We start from the raw sequence: 17,731 nt of genomic DNA, 5'->3' as shown, positions 1-17,731 counted from the left end.
AAGTTTTAAAATCTACTGTTCTGTTACGAAGAAACGAAAATGCACTTACATAGGGTTTATAGCATAGGTTGTTGAGCTAGTGCTTATGGAGCTCTTAGTGCAGCCAATATAAGGGTCACAACTGAATTGACAAAATCTATTCCCAGAGATATAAGATGGCACATAAAAAATAAAACAAGTATTACAGTATCTTCTCATTGCAATCCAAAAAGCCTCACAGAAGCAGGGCAAGAGTAGTCCTATGTAGATGATGTACATGGACTTGAACATGGGATGTTCTGAAAAACAGCAGTTCTGGTGGTACCAATGTCACCTTTCTCTGAAAAAAGCATTAGTAACAGGAGTGGCAATATCTCTAAAAAAGCTCAGAGAAGAAACCTGAAAGCAGCTTTACAGAAGGTGGAGCACAATTTCAAGTTTTAGCAAAGTTATATGAAGATTTGATCAATTTGCACAACAGTCCACATAACCAAACAGTTTATGGACCCTTTTATCTTCTATTAGTCTCTTGTTAATTGTGTTGTAGCATGATTTTACACTGAAAATCAGGGGCTACAGGCAGCAGCTGAAAGCCAAGAAGGAATCTCTGTGAGTTCCCTTATAAAAACATTTTTGTTCTCCTGTGTGTGGCATTAGTAGCATTTTTCCTGCAACAGCAGTAAGAACAGTTTGATAGCTGAAGGTAAATGTTGAGATGTAGCAGCAATATTTGTGAACAGTTACTCCAGGCATAGGTGCTTTGGGCTGGTGATGTTAAGCAAACACATCTATCATGAGGTTTTATCGTAAATACCCATCAGGGCAGCAAAGCAGACTCCCCAACAGAGAGCGGTACCATTTCTGATCCACACACATCCAGTGTTTGCTAAGCATGGGATAGTAGCAATATACTGCTAGAAGGATTATGTTATGCTGCTAATGACTATTCATGTATTAGAGGAATTAGACAACTAGTCATTACGATGAAGATTTCAGGATACTAACAACATCTTTCAAACTGAAGAAACACAGGAGCTTGGGATGTACACCATAGAAAAAGGGGAGATTCATGGCTGCTGGTTGACGATAAAGGGGACAATGCTGCCCAGACCAAGGTGATGATAACAAGCTGTCTGGCTGCAGAAGTGCAACTAAAAGGTAATTTCATTCCTTGTTACGTAATTCTGTTGAGAGAAATCTTCATATTGGAACAAGTCAGAGATATGTTTATTTCCAACAATAAAACCTAAACCCCTATTAGAAAATGTTCTGGGTGTCATGTGTACCATATTTCGTGAAAGCTGAGTTTCTGAGACTCTAATGCATTCTCAATTAATTTTTCTTTTTATCAACAATCTGTTATTTAAAAAATTGGTTTTTAAATCCTTTTCTTAATTTGAAAGATGCTTAAATACAATCCATGATCAGATAGAGTTTGGTTATGTGATTGGGATGAACAACCATTACAGCTGCTCTAAATTTTTTTGTCAGTCCTCTACATACAACGTTAAGCAGCCATTTTGTAAGAGAGGTATGTGAATATTTCATTTGTGTTTTTGCCTCATGGTTATCCTTTCCATAGAACAAACTGTAAATTAAGTTAAATGTGGCTCTCGTAAAATTTTTCCACTATTGCCTTAGTTATCTGATGGAAGAGTTTATTCTGAAGAGATGCAGTACAGCACTGTCTGACTAGCCAAGCAGTCTATGTTGCTTGGGTCCTCTGCACTACAACACCCAAAAGTCTGAGAATTTTGCAAGTGGAACTTTGCTGTTCATTTAAACAGATGACCTTGACTGTAGCTACCTGTACATCTACATAAAACCTGAGTATAAAAGGTAAGATTTCAAACCAGGTGCCTCCAAACAACGGTCTGTTCTGGTGTGACATGCTCATTGTGAAGTGATATATCACCTCTAAACTGCCTTGGAGCTACAACAATTTTTGAAAATAAAACGTAAAACAAATACTGGTCATGAATTAAGACAGGTTTTGGTATGTGTCTGCCAGGCAAACTGAAACACAACTGGATGGGATAGGTGTTAGTTTTCAGTCACTGTCACTGTTCCACTCCCGTTTCTTCTCAGCATTATGTGAGGCAAGTTTCTGCACCAGAAGAATTCCAACTGAACAGTCATAGGATGCTTTATGGATTTCCTCAGGCTCACATATGTTTAATTTGCCAGCCAGATTTACTTAAAGACAGGTTTATTACCTAGTGTGTTGTTTAGAGTCTATGAAAATTCATGTCTAAGTAAAAAACATTCACTAACTCTTACATTAAGCCAGTACTAACATATGATGATAAAGTAATTTAAAAAGTGATTTTAAATTGTGAGATGTCCATCATCAACCTCAGATTTTGATAAAGGATTTTTTTTTAACTCTATTGAAAAAACACTGCAAATATTTTTTACTGTCTCATGTTACATTGCATACATATCCTAAGCATTCTGCAGAATGCATTGAATTCTCCTATAATCTGTCCACATGTAATAACTCAGACAACTAGAAAACAAGTATAATAAAACATTTCTGTGTTTTACCCAGTTGCAAAAATAACACTGGGTTGCAAGTGTTTACTTTAAGGACTTTTCAGGCTTGTTTAATGGTACCATGTCATCAGGATGATTGCAATGGAACTTAGTTTATCAAAGAGTTTGCTTTGAAATGAACACATCTTAGGGAGGTTCACTTCTTTTTTTTCAGAAAAGTGCACAAGGCTTAGCAGCTGAATTAGATTTGCATCCTTAACATAGCCCAGCAAAAAGCCTCTTACTCAGGGGCTGCTTTGCTAGATATTATGTCATCGTTCAAGAGGGAAACAAGCCCTCACATGTACCCATGGGTTCCTTTATGCTGATATAATTACACAGGAACAGAAATTCAATCCAGTGAAAATGTTAAGTCACGACACGCAAGGAAAGAAAGGCAGTAACACAAGGGAAGGCAGATGACAGGGTTACAGGGTTTTACTGGAAGCAATAGCATAATCTGAACTGTAGCACTAACATTTCTTGCAATACTGAAAACTATACTACAAATGGCCTCTTAGATGTCTTGGGGCACAGGTCTGCTCTACCACTGTGAGTTAAGATGCTTATAGACTTGAGAGGTCTTGCTATCCCCAAATAGCCACACCTCAAACACAAAAATGATGACTTTAGTTCTTTAGTTCACTTTAGTTCAAAACCACTTGCCTCTGGGTTCTGTCTTATTCTGGAACCCTCTTTTCCTTGATATTGCTATTGTCTAATGCAAGGCAACCTTACCACCTGTGAGCATAGCTAAGCTGCTTCTGCTTTTGCTACCAAATTAAGCCAAACAACTTGCGTCTTGAATCATTTTTGAATGGGGGAAATACTGGAAATGTGGTGTGCTAGGATTATGTCAAGGAGACCTACTTGTACTCAGTACCACTAGGCCAAGATTCCCAATTTCCAAATTAATCAAGCTCTTAACGAGATTTTAGCAACCACAGTCAATTAAAGCATAAGTAACATGCTATCAAATCAAAGAATCTCCAGAGGTGCACATTTTATATTTAGACATGCCAATACAGTCTAATGTGACAAGGTTTTCCCTTGGTGCCAACAGCAACTAGTCAGGTTTAACAGTTACACATGCAAAAGCTGAATCAAAGGCAGAGATGTACTTACTAATGTTGCAAACATGATTTTGAGTTTAAAATGTTCCAAAAATAACTTTTTATTGAGTGATACACAATGTCATGCAATCAGTAGCTTTGCATGGGGTTCTCTGACAAAAATCTGGTTTGGTTTCAACAAGAGAGAAGTATGGAGGATGGAAGTGACAGAGAAAGATTATAGGGCTGCTAGTAGGCCTTAAATGTGAAGTAGGCATTTAACAAACATAAGACCATGCACAAGTATTACAGATGTAAAACTGTTTCATTTAGCACATAGAATCTTACAAAGCAAAGCAAATGAGGCTGTACATGTGTTTAGATGCAGAAATGTGGCCTTATGCACTATGAAAGTAATTTAGACCTTTGGATCGAACCCAAGGCACTGCAAATACTGGGACAAGATAAATTCCTAGAAATGAATTAATTTGCAGCACAGTTGTGGATATTCCTATCATTATGCCAGGACATACAACCAGCCGCATTGGATAGAGTTATTAAAAAAAAAGGAAAGAAAAAAGAGCGTAGTCTGAATAGACTGGCAAACTAACATATTTTTATTTATTTGTGGTTAGTAGAAGCAAAATTAGCCAACTCCTTTTTTTTGTAGTCACAGGGAGTTTGTCTGAAACAATGTAATCTATGTTCATTCACTTTGGCAAAAAGAGATGCTAGAAAATTCCGGGCAATCTTGGTAATCTATACATTTAACCATTTACACCCATGACTTGGCACCTCTAACTCCCAGCAAAAATACAACACATGCATGCACTGGGTAAGGTCGATGATACAAAGCTCTTGTCAATTCTGAAAACATAGAAGACGTTTAAAGTCGTCCCAAATGTTTTTGTACCAACTAAGGTGCTCAACCTCTAGCTATTGCTCACTTATCTGGCTTACACGGAGCTTTGCGGATATTGACAGGGAAGATTGTCAAGCTTTCGATATCCCATTTCTTGACACTCATGAACTCCCTCTGCTCAACTGCCTGTGTTATGCACAGCTATACATTACAGAAATGTTAAAAAAAATGTAAGTCTGTAAGCACTGACATTTTATTTTGGTTAACAGTTCTGGGTTTGTTTGTGTTTTTTTTTTCCTTTCCTGATAATCAGAATCACTGAGGCTGGCCAGCCCCTCTGAAAGTCTCTAGTCTCACTGTGGCTTGAGCAGAGTCAGCCACAGCTTGTTGCCCAGGACTGAGTCCAGTCGGGTTCAAGTATCTCTAAGGATGGGGACTCCACCTCTCCAGACAGCCTGGTCTGGTCTTCAATCACTCTCACAATAAATAAGTTTTTCTTAGATTTAAAGGGAATTTCCTTTATTTCAATTTCTGCCCAGTGCCTTCTGTTCTGTCACTGCATACGATAGAAAGGAGCCTGGCTCCATCTTCTTTACCCTCTTATCAGGTATTTATGCACATTGGTAAGATGGCCCCTAAGCCTGCTTTTCTTGAGCCTCTCTCACCCTCTCCAAGCTCCAAGCCCTTCACCACCTTGGTGGCTCTTCAGTGGACTCACTCTGGTATGTCCCTGACTCTCTTGGACTGGGGAGCCCAGCACTGAACACACCACCCAGATGTGTCTCGCCCGTGCTGAGAACAGAGAAAGGTGACCTCCTTTGTGCTGCTGCAATGCTCTGCCTGATGCATCCAAGGAGGATGTTGGCTTTCTCTGCCACAAGGGCACATTGCTGGCTTATGGTCAACTTGTTGTCCACCAGAACTCCCAGCACCTTCTCTGACAAGCTGCTCTCTCACAGGTCAGCCCTCAGCATGTGCTGGTGCATGGCGTTTTTCCTCCTCAGGTGCAGAGTTCGGCACTTGCACTTATTGAGCTTCATGGAGTTCCTGTCAGCCCATTTCTCCAGCCTGACAAGGTCTCTCTGAATGGCAGCACAACCGTCTGTTGTACCCACCGATTCCTTCCACTTATTTAACTAATTAACAAAATCTTGAAGGTACTTGCTGTTATCAATCTTTTTTTGTTATCGCTGTCAGACACAGAATTAAAAACTGAGACTGAATGGCAGATATGAGATGTTTAGTAAAGAAAATTATTAGAACACTACTATAAACACTCGTGTTTTGAAACATTAACTCTCAAGGCTCAACAGAAATCTGTCTTTGATGGGTCGGTGCTGTCAACGTTTGATATTTTACTAGAAATCATGTTTTTCTGCCATATCTGTTCAAAACCTGCCACAGCTTGCTGTCACCTGTGCCAAGGTACTATGTGCTGTGGCTACAGCAATCTTGGTTCAAATCTGAATTACAGCAGGAGGGGAACGTGTGTTTTTATGTTTCCCTTTAAACAGCTTTTAAAATAATTATGTTACTTTGAATGTCCTTTCACCAGGTTTTCCTCCATCTCTAGGCACAGCATTGAAAACAGAAACAAGACTCACAGACCAAAATCATTGTATGTTTGAAGACAGACGTTGGCCAAATAAAAGGCAGCGAAAGATTTCCCCTCCAGACTGCAGGAATATTTTTCTGCCACTGTAACATTTGGGCCTGTCTTCTGCACATACTTCTCTGTCAGCAGCACTCATTTTGGTCGGGGGATGCCCACACATGCTGCAATAGTAGTGGTCATGCCAGGGAAGAGACCAGCACATGAAATATTATAGCCAGTCCACACTAGGTGGCAATGCTTGCACGGCTCTGCTAGAGGGGACAGAAAACACAAGACACTGGACATGTTCTTTGTAGCTTGCCGTGATCGTATAGTGGTTAGTACTCTGCGTTGTGGTCGCAGCAACCTCGGTTCAAATCCGAGTCACGGCACAGGGAGAGGGAACTGTTTTGTTCCTCGCTTTTGGGTGCTTGGTGCTGGAGACTGGTGACATGATACCCACCCAAGCCCTCACTCTGCAGTAACTGCTGAACAGGCCTCAGTGTCTGAAGCACAGAAAAAACAGATGAGAAGAAGCAGTAGCTGCACAAACAAAGTTCATGTTGCTCATTGCTACCTGATAAGGTGCTTGATGCTCTTTGCACTGTAGGTTTTTTGTCTCCTTTTGTGAGATTTCAAGCAGTTCACACCAATGTTGTTGTACCAAGGTTGCCTGGGACAACATTTTCACTGACTTCACTCTGTCCATTTTTTAACCTATCTCCTTTCTCTCTCCCAGTGAAGATCGATTTCTTTCTATGATCTGTCTCCAGGGATGACTCACCATGAAAGAAAATTCCAGAATAACTTTTCAGGAAAGAGCAGCAAAGAAGGCATGAAGTTACACGCAATTAATTTCTCTATTGTGAGGGGTTTTAGTATTTTTTTTCCAAGAATGATGCACTTATGAGGCCAATAATCAATAGCAGCAAATGGGAGACATCATGTCTTGGTCTGAAATTTGTTTAAAGAGAAGCAAGACACTGCTGGAAATGCAGTGCCATTTTTGTGGGGAGAGGATGATGTGACTGGGAGGAATCTGCCAAGAAGGGGGAAAACATTCCAACATGATTCTCTGTTTATCTAATTCACTTATCCTACCTGTGCTGCCTGGTGGGTGCTGCTGTTTATTGGGTTGGGGGTGCTAGGGACCAGTAGTTTTCCAGTATGGGGATGGGTGAGGTAAGGAAGACAGCTGAAAGGCACAAGGAAAGAAATTTTCAAGAAACACTGCCAAGTGCCTACACATAGGCACTTTATATACTGATTGAACCACGCAGCAACACAGTTCTACTTCCAATTTGTTGTTAGTAGAAGACGCTAAACAATGTATTAATGAACTTCAGATCATATGACTAATTCTACTTTTATCTTTAGATAGCTATACATCTTGCTGACTGAAGTAAAAACTACTCATTTTTGCCGAATAGTATCTTCATACTTAAACACACAGCCTGACTACAAGTCAAAAGAAAAAGCAGGAGGTGAAAAAGGAGAAGACAACAAATATTCATTTATGGGAAATGGCTGTATGTTTCTAACAGTTGAGGTCAGAACCTCAGAAGATTTCCTTACTGAAGACAGTGTACGTCCTTCTGAGGTCAGACACTATTCAGGCATCCAGACACAGGCTTCCCAGCTCTTGGCAAACTTTCTCCAGGTGTCTGTCCAGGGCTCAGTAAGGAAACAAGACTATCTTGAAACTATTAAGATGAAAAGGGATTGCTTTTAAAGCAAGACTCGCCTAACTATGAAGACCAGCAGGGAATATTTAATTCCATTAAACCCATCTCTCAGCAAACAAGAAATATGAAGGACAATATGGTGAAACAAAGCAGTTCAATAGCTGGTGGATCAACCTAAAATGTCTTTCCAGAATTTACACTTTCATCTCTCTGGAAGACTTTATGGTTGTCATATTAGACCCTCTAGAGTTCTTTTGCAATTATTTTTCAGTCAAGTTCAGTTCTTATGCAAAAAAAACTTCAACATGTGTTTCTGAAGAGAATTTTCCATGATATGCTAGTTTTCTCACTGTTGCCTTAGCTAAATGATTCAGACTTTTCTTTCTCACATGTAACAGTAAAACACTAATTTACACCATGTGGTTTTAATATGAATGCCTTCATGGTCCTATCATAAAGAAGTTTTCTTCTCTGTGCTGGTGCAAAAGTCAGTACACCTTCTCGCCTTCAGCTGCATGGTGAATAATAGCAACAGTGCACATCCCAGAATAAACACATCCTACTATGCCAGATTTTCCTAAAGAGTTTAGATAGACCTGCCAGCCTCAAACAAATTAGTGATATAATTCTGGAGAGTAAAATAAGAGGTTTTATGCTCATATCAGAGAACAAAACAAAACAAAACAACAATCATTCCAGGAGTCTGGAAGCACAAGATCTGAACTGGGCATGCAGGGATCCATAAGAAAGAAATTACCAGAAATAGCTTGGTAGCTCCATGCACAACTCTCAGGTGCAAAAGGCATGTAGGTGCTGGTTTAGCAGCACAGAGATGTTGATTATGTAAACACTACAGACCATGTTATAAGAGAAAATTTTTGCTATATTAACATGGAATATCAAAACTACGCTCTCAAAGATTTTAAAGACAGTGTGTTTTGGGATCCTTTTGGATGGTGGCTTCTTTGTCACAAAGAAGATGTTCCTTTAAAAGGAGCATCACAAATTTTCATCTTCTGAGTTGTATTTGGTGCAGAGAAACGTATACAACATTTCTTTATAGAAGAGTGGGGGAAAAAGTTGTAAAACATTAAGGACACAAATGACTTTCACAAAGATTTGTAAAAGGGATATTTATCAGATGCATTTGAATCTAACTCAAAGCGTTGATTTTGCCTCTGTGAAATTCCAAGTCAAGAGGACATATGTATAAAGTTTTTAGAATAAAAAGCTGGGAATTTAGAATTCAAGAGATATTAAACCAAAAAGAAAAAAAATTTTTTTTAAAAAGCAACATAAAATATTATTTACATAGTTTTGGACATTCAGTAGTTTTGGGTTTGTGCTGAACCCTTGATGAAGAAGTGAAACCAGGCCCCACTTAGTAGTTTCGAATGTGGTGCAGAAAGTTGCAGGATTCAAATGTGAGCCAAAGCTTAACCCAAAGTGGTACAAACTGAAAGCTTCAAAAATTGACCACACTCTTTCCATGCGTTCCAGGGCAGCTCTCTCCAGTGCTGTGAGTGACTGCTGGAGCTTCACGAATAAGAAGCCACACAGTGTTATTAAGAGAGCAGGACATGCTTTCTTTTAAGAAACACTGAAGACAGATTATGAGAAAAGCTACAGCACTGCAGCATCAGACATTGTTTATGCAGTCATGTTTACACATCAGGCTCAGGAATCTCCCTGTGTGCCAATTTTTCCCCAATTACTATGCATCCTGCAGTAATACCCTGTAAACTCAGAACTGAATTTCCAGAGGTAAAATCATCCCACCTGTGAAATGAATTCCTGGCATTCTTTTCTAAAGCACAACCAGCTATTTAAGCTTTCAGGAACTCTTTACCACAGAAGATCTCTTTTCAAAGAGTCTTCTTGACCAGAGCCCTTTGAAAGCATTTCAGAGGGGACCTATAAAAATTTTAATATGAGCTGCACTCCTGTAAAGAGAATGAAAAACAGAATTAATTTGATTTGATGACTGCAGATTTGAAACAGCCACTGCTTTCTATCCTGTTCAACACCTGATATGAACATCAGACAGGTTACAACCAACTCTGCTGCACTCCTGAAAAATGAAGGAGGAAGAATAGAAATCTAGATTAGGTTCAGTTAATATTTTAAAAGTTTTTCAAGTCTTTCTGTTCAGTGTTGCCTTCTTAAGGACTAGATGCCTTTCTCTATAGCTTTAAAGCTCTGATGGTTTTAACCTTAATCAACAGCTAATGTTAAAATACAATAACAAGAAATAGATCTCTCCCCAAGCACTGTTGATTGTCACATCCTATTAGTTTCAGTGCCAAAATGTGAATTAGCGATGTTTGGGATATGAAGATAGACAACTTTATGTCTTAAAATTTTTATATTCTATGCAGAATGGGCCATGCACAAGAACAGTGACAGGCACAACAGGTCACAGAAAAGCTGCAAGGAAAGGCAGGCACTCTTTTCCTGTCTCATTTCAAAAATACTATTCTTAATTTCCCACTAGATCAGCTCGCTGCATGAAGGCAGAGAAGGCTGCTGAAACAAGACTGCTCTCTGGCCTTTGAGTTGTTCTTAGTCAAAAAAATTCAGAACTTCAGAAATAGATTTATGTAAACCTGGATACTTTTTAATGTTTGTTACGTGAACATATTATTATTAGACTATGGTTTCCAACTGGAGAAGTGTTACCTGGACATGCCTGCTAGAAATGAAGACTCATGTATTTCAGAAATATACAGCCAATTCTTTGTACAATTCAGGGTTCAAAATCAGTTCCAGGATTGTATCTCCGTGTTTCCTACTCTTCAATCCTGTTATCCTTAGAAACTGTTCTAAAGTTTTTGTTTTCTTTTTCGCTAATGAGTAGGGAAAATTTATAAATATTTTCTTGGGAAATGGAATGCTGGGAGCCACCTGCACTTACATGTTTATTCCCCAAAATGAAGTTAGGTTTTAATTTTGATTCTCCTGTGAGGAGAATGAATAACTGTAGGGGGAATTGATAAGAAAGGTCTGATTATCTGCCTACACCATTCTTGCTTTCAGCTTATAGTGCTAGCATTGAGCTAGCAATACAGATATTGGTGTCCTAAATAAACTAAAGCAAACAGAATGACTACTGTTTCCAGGTAAGTCATTGTAAAATAGAAAAAAGGAAGTTTTAAATTTTCTAGTATCCTATAATAACTCTTCAAAATCACCAATATTACTGTAACTAGTAATAAGGTAATACAAGGTTTCTAGATTTTACCTTCAGATGGATATAGGGAAGTCAGTTCCAGGGAGGTCAAGGTCAAGCAGAGGTGAGCCTTGAGTGTTTTGGCAGCCTCAGGATGATGCATAAGTAGAACTTATTTCTGGCACTGTAATTTTTGGATTTCTTTTCTAGGACTTCATTCATTACGGTGCTTTAGAGAATATATGCACCTTTGATGAGTTAATTTGGTATTTCTGGAGTTAATGAAAACTAACACAGCAGATGACATTTCTGATAGACTACATCAGGGACAGAGTACGAAAGATCATCCTGGTCTCTTTTATGCTAGTCTAAGTTTCTAAATTGCTTTCTTTGGGGAAATCAATCACATCTGTCTCATCAATCAGACCAAGAAGTCAAGAGCTAATTGCTCTGATATGCTCCTAAAAGGCTGAGAGATATTTAGATGGGAAATCCAAGGCCAATCAGAGGAATACTCAAAGATATTTTAAAAAGCAGAGCAGAAAGAGCTCTTGTGAACCTGAGTGAGGTGATAAGATGGCAGGGGTTGCTAGCCTACTATGCCAAAACTACGACATCTAAGCCTACAGCCTCCAGAGGTGAGATGCCCTCCCAGGTTTGCAGGTGTACAGGTCTTCGATTTTTTCCAACAGTGGTGTGAAGAAAGTTTTGTTTCACTTCTTTATTAGGTAGGAGGGCAAGGAAAGTTCCTGCTGCTTGCAGAGAAAAAAAACATCTGTCATTTACACTGCAAGAGCTGAGCCTGCTGCATGAAGCTTGAATCCATCTGAGCCTGGTGGAGATGTAAACCTTTATGCAGAGGACTGATGTCCCATCAGATGCAACAGTGAGAGAAAAACAGTGCTTGCTCTTAAATTAACTCATTATCAAATTAAAGAACTAACTACCAGAAACTCTATTTAGTGGCATCCAAATAATCTGATAGAATCCATAATAACGATCTTTTATTAATATAATTGTTACCACTGATGTAATTTTGTCGTTAATTTATCTTTTATTACACAAACTGCCATTAGTTACCAAAACTAATTTATAAATTCCACATGGTCATTTTAGAAGTCTTCATTCTGAGAATCTGAGCTGATGTTACTCAGTGAGGCAGGACAGTGAAATTACACACAGTTCCTACCACAAAAACAAAGAGAATACAGGAATCATTGACAAGTGATGGTTCCGCATGGCTGTCCCCAGCAAAGACCTTCTGCTAGCCGCAGTTCATGCCTAGGTAAGCAGTATTTCCACATCTGCCACTGTCACATTTCCAAGCAATTCAGGCCGATTGCTCTATTAGCACAAAAAATAGGGAAAGATCAAAACCAAACATAACTTCATGGCTCATTCCAGATCTTAAGTAGCTGTAATGAGTAAAAAATATGTGCTTGCTATGCCACTGTGTTTATCACGATATCCATGAACATTTAAATTTTAAAAAAAAAAAAATCCCACTTGTCAATGGGTTGGCTGAACTAATACTTGTGGCAAGTATTTTTAGCAAAACATTCCTGTTAAAGTTACCAAGCTTCTAATTGCTTTCTCATCTTAGTCTCAGATATCACTAATAGATTATTTTTGATACCCAAGCTGTAAGTACTTCCCTTCAAAAGATACATCTTTCCCTGCCGTGACTCGGATTTGAACCGAGGTTGCTGCGGCCACAACGCAGAGTACTAACCACTATACGATCACGGCAAGCTATCAGAAAACTCGAAAGTTAAGTGACAGCTTTTTTCCCTCAGTGCTCTCCAAAATTTTATACAAATGGTGCCACCTACAGTTTACACTGAGTTTTAGCAGCCGCTGCTTCTAAACATTTTTACGATTACATCTTACTGTCTTCTCAACTTCCAGACTTACTTTTCCTTTCACTTAAAAATGCGTGCTTCTCAGGGTTGCCTAAAAACAGGCTCGTGAGAGTTACAATAATCCTTCTCCCGTCCTGCAAATCTTTTCAGAGAGAATTTTTTTTTCCTATTTTATCAGTGGTGGGGAAGGCAAAGTCACGAGAGCAGAAAAGCTTGACAGTGTGCTGTAGAGACAGATTTAGGCAAATGCACAAAATCTACTTAACTGAAAGCTGCACTTGCTGAGTTGAATCAGATATGGTTTATTCTAATGTGAGTGCTTGTATTGGTGGACATCCTCTTCCTTACCTCTGCAATGAGCACAGAACATAAAAACCATCTTTTCCAGAATTTACATTATCTACTGTGGAAGAAGATGGTCAAATACTACAGATTAAGTCTGAGTGGACTGAGCACTTAGCTTCTATCAACGAAGACCATCAATTACTGTTATACTGAAGCAACTGCTGGGAAGCCCTTTGTCAGGTGTTCAGACACAAAAAGACTGTAAACAACATTCAAATAAGAAAAAATTGTTAGTTGTATTAAATAAGAGCTCCAACAGAAACCAAGCTGTGAAACATAAAGATTATCATGGGGAAAGAGAATAATAACGTGGCAAGCTCTGGGGCACTCAAGCCCTGCTCAGAAAATGCAGCCTGTTTTCCTCACATTCACCCTCCCCACAGTTAGATTCATTATTTATTGAAAAACCTTGCCTCGTTGATAACATTGGAGATCATAGCAACACCACCGCTGCAGTGCCACACTGAGTCTCTGAAAAAGGAAGATGACATACAAAGAGCTTTACTAGGCTGTCATACACAAGGCCATTCAAATGTCTTCATTATGTGTTCAACATGCTGAGATGTGGATTTACTATGGATGAAGGTCTGCACTGTGGTGACTAATCTGTAACTAGGCTGAAAGAAACAGCAGGCTGGGACTTCAAAAGGCAAAATGACTGAACAGACTCTGCTCTGCCTCAGCACTGCATCACACTGCCTTCACTTAGGGAAAACCACAGGTACCTCCTGCAAGCACAAGGAGAGGTCCTCCCTGCCACTGGAGCTGCAGAAAGGAAGGAGAAAGTATATCTCTCCCTCTTTCTGATGGTTGTTGGGGGCATGTGGAGCAAAAGGCTGCTCTAATGGTGATTTGGACTACTGTGCTTCACCCTACAGCCTTGCCCAATGGCCTGGTGTGACCAGAACAGCATTTTGCTCAAGGGTCAGTGCACGCTTCCACAGGTCAGGAAGGCTGCTCCTTCCGTGATCTCCAATCCTGCCAGGCACAACCTAGCCCTGTGTGAAGGGACTGCATAAGCTTGAAAGAAAGAAATCCAGGACCAGGAGTGGTAAATGTCTGACATAAAGCTAATCCCTAAACTCAGGTTTGCTGTTGCCTCACAAAGCTATCACACTTAGCAGAAATTAAGCATAACAGTGTAAATAAACAACAACAAAAACTAAAGGACTGTCCCTATCTTCATGCTCCATCCCTGTCTTTCAGTTCTCATGCCACAGCTGTCTGGAAAGCAGATGTCAGCAGAATAAGCTGCTGAATCTTCTGGCAAGGAAAAAGGACTGGAAAAAGCAATCCCTTGTAGCACAGCTTGTGCATTACAGAGTGAATGTTACCTGTAAAGCCATCGCATATATGTTGTCAGCCGTAAGAAGTCACAGTGTGGGAAGGCCTTTTTCCCTTTCCCTCACCAGCCTCCAAACCCTGAAATCTCTGAAGAGCTGGATGGTGATTGCCACTTCTGTGTGAAAGCTTTGATATGGTAGGTCCTATGGTATTCCTCTGTACTTCAAAACCCTTGATTAGACAGGACAAAGAAACTGGGCACCAGCATTTACTTTATTTGGATTTATATATCAAACTGAAAGAGGATAGATTTAGATTAGCTGTTAGGAAGAAATTCTTTCCTATGAGGGTGGTGAGACACTGGCACAGGTTGCCCAGAGAAGCTGTGGCTGCCCCCTCCCTGGCAGTGTTCAAGGCCAGGTTGGATGGGGCTTTGAGCAACCTGCTCTGGTGGAAGGTGTCTCTGCCCGTGGCAGGGGGGCTGGAAATATGTGGTCCTTGAGATCCTTTCCAAACCAAACCATTCTATGGTTCTATGACTCAACAGCCACTACCAGAACAACGTATAGAGTGTTCTTCATTACTGCAATTTTTTTTTTTTTTTAATATATTCATTGCAAAACATGGAAAATGTGCATCAGAAAGAAGGATGGTAGATAAGGGCTGAAATCAGCTCAGTTTAACAGTGAACAGGACAGTACTTCATCTAGTCACCTGCATGTGAACATGAGTGCATTTGGATGATAGCATTGCTGAGCATCATGCACATGAGTACAGGTGGAACAGACACGGAGCAAAAATGATTCAGTAGTAACTTCTCTGAAATTTGTTGTTATTGTAGACCTGTGGAAGTAGAGCCCTTAGAATATTTAAACCACATCCACATCCACTGCACTACCACCATCTATCCACCTGGTTATGTCCTCATAAAAGGCTATCAGGTTGGTCAAAGATGACTTCCCCTCGGTGAAGCCATGTTGACTGCTCCTAATGACCCTCTTATCCTTGATATGCCTAGAGACAGCACTGAGAATAAATTGTGTCATCACCTTTCCAGGGATGGAGATGAGGCTGACTGGTCTGTAGTTAGATTCCATATTAACATAAGGAAAAACTTTTTTACTGTGAGGGTGACAGAGCCCTGGAACAGGCTGCCCAGAGAGGTTGTGGAGTCTCCTTCTCTGGAGACATTCAAAATCCACCTGGATGCAGTCCTGTGTGACGTAGGTGGTCCTGCTCTGGCAGGGGGTTGGACTAGATGATCTTTGGAGGTCCCTTCCAACCCCTAACATTCTGTGATGCTGTGAATATTTACTTCATTTTCATACTTAGGACCTTAAATAACCCTAGGGTTTTTTAATTTCAAATCTTCTTGTTACAGGCTACCTGTCCTGAAGTAACAATCGCAACTTCAGTTTTGTTTGAGTTCCTCAGAACATCCAGATTTCCCCTAAAGACACAAGTCTATGTATTATATTATATATATATTATATTAAATAGAGAGGTTTCTGTCCATGGCATCCCACTTCAAAGTAAGGAGATTAAGTTAAAATTACTGTGGGACTCATCGAGATGCTTTATAGCATGATACACAGGAGATGAGGGAGATTTTAAATGTAGTTTGTCTTACAAATTATCAATAAAATACTTGCAGCTGTGTTGAGACAAGCTCCTTGCAAGCTCTGGAACCTGTATTATTCTACTATACAGTGTCACTTCCCATAGCAGTCATAAAAGTGCCTTATTTTTTGCAGCAGTGAAATAGGTTTGCTAGATTTTCATCAAAAATATTAATGTGATTATTTAAATCTGGGTCTCAAAGAAACAAAAAAGCACTTCTAGTTCCATCTTGTACAGAGCTTAGAATGTCATCTGATGCATTTTTTGCTAAATTGGAGTCACTTGATATACTGTTTTTATTTCAGACTTATGTACACATGAGAATAAAATACACGTTAGAGTAAATAAATGTCATCAATCACATCCATAAACCTTTGGAGCTTAAGATTAGTACACAAATCTTTGAGATGATATAACAAGCAGTAACCACTGCATAGCAAGTGATCATTTCGTTAACTGTACGACAGTAGCACTACTTTCTACCCAGTCTCTACGCACCTTGCCATTGTTTGCGTTTATTTAATCATTTCTATTAGTAAAATATTATTACTGTTTCTTATTTTTCCCCAAAAGAAGTTTAGTGCACATGAGCATGCCTTGTGCAGTATTTGCACAATTGTGTCATTCTCTGCCCCTGAGCCCAGCCTTGCTACCTTTGCTTGGGCTCAGAAAACAGCTATGAAATTTTCACCCACATAACTGAGACAATCTAAATATTTACAACTTCCTTTTTTTTAATTAAATTGTTTGTGGATTTCCTTTTTTATCTAAAAAAAATAATCTTCCAAAGCAATGGCTTTTTCTGTTAAGATGTCAGTTTTGGACAGAACATTTCTCTTGTGCAGGACTGAATCTCTGGTCAAAAGAAAAAAGGAATAATCAGAAGACACTCCCCCCTCCCTCCCCCGATAGCCAACAGGTTCATGGGCAGGTCTGGAAGAAGGAGGACTTGAAGCTTATAAAAATAGCATATCTCTCCTCCTCCCTCTCCCTCTCCCTCTCTCTCTCACTCTGTCTCTCATTTCCCAGATTATTAACTAATGGAAGGTGAATCTCTCCTAGTGTCTCTAGTTTGAACTCTTCCATTTGCTGTTAGTATAAGGAAGCATTTAGTGGGATTAGCCTCCAGGCTACTCGCCTGTTTTAGCTGCATGCCCACAGCATCAGGTCATAGAGTTTATGCTTTTTGTCTCTGTAGTGAAGTAGCTGTGTGAGGGTAATACTTGATAGAAAAACCTGAGGCAGGCATGCCCTCTCCATGCCTATAGCCAAGTAGCCCAAGACATCCACACAGGAAACAGGAGACCCTGATCAGGTCTCTCCTCTGCCTACTTCTACCACATATTTGGGTTTCTCAGTCTGTTTCATGCCTGCCTCTACCAGAAATAATGTGTTTCATCTAATCTTAAAGATCGGAGACACAATGTCACTAATTTTGAGTGATAATCTTAATCTCCGTGACTCTCAGAGTGACTTAATGCAGTTCAAATGTCTGTTCTGACCGCATAATAGAGAAGACTTGGGTGCTAGGCCAAAGCCCAAAATCAGTTTAGTACTGTCTTTAAACTACCTAGTTTAAATTGTCACCTGTTTGCAGCATGATCTTAAATAAGCATTTTTAAATGGTTATTGCCATTTGTACAGTAGGCGTTTGTCATAGCAAAACATTTTGGGATGTACAAATGAAAACATCTCTTAAGTTCTATTTTTTAACTATTAGTAACAGAATTCCACTGGCATTTTC

At 39.6% G+C, this 17,731-nt stretch overlaps 1 protein-coding gene and 2 non-coding genes across 5 annotated transcripts in view; 1 reads left to right on the top strand and 2 right to left on the bottom strand.

Moving 5' to 3' along the window:
* Positions 1–17,731, bottom strand: part of NFIB (nuclear factor I B) — a 273,057-nt gene that overhangs the window by 210,540 nt on the left and 44,786 nt on the right. The window lies entirely within an intron of this gene.
* On the top strand, positions 6,343–6,414 carry TRNAH-GUG (transfer RNA histidin (anticodon GUG)). Its single transcript has one exon. It is a non-coding gene; the product is annotated as a tRNA-His (tRNA).
* Positions 12,554–12,625, bottom strand: TRNAH-GUG (transfer RNA histidin (anticodon GUG)). Its single transcript has one exon. It is a non-coding gene; the product is annotated as a tRNA-His (tRNA).

This window comes from Leptosomus discolor, chromosome Z (assembly GCF_034619465.1).
Source record: "Leptosomus discolor isolate bLepDis1 chromosome Z, bLepDis1.hap2, whole genome shotgun sequence".
Taxonomy (NCBI): Eukaryota; Metazoa; Chordata; class Aves; order Leptosomiformes; family Leptosomidae; genus Leptosomus; species Leptosomus discolor.
This window is presented reverse-complemented; position numbering and strand designations above follow the sequence as displayed.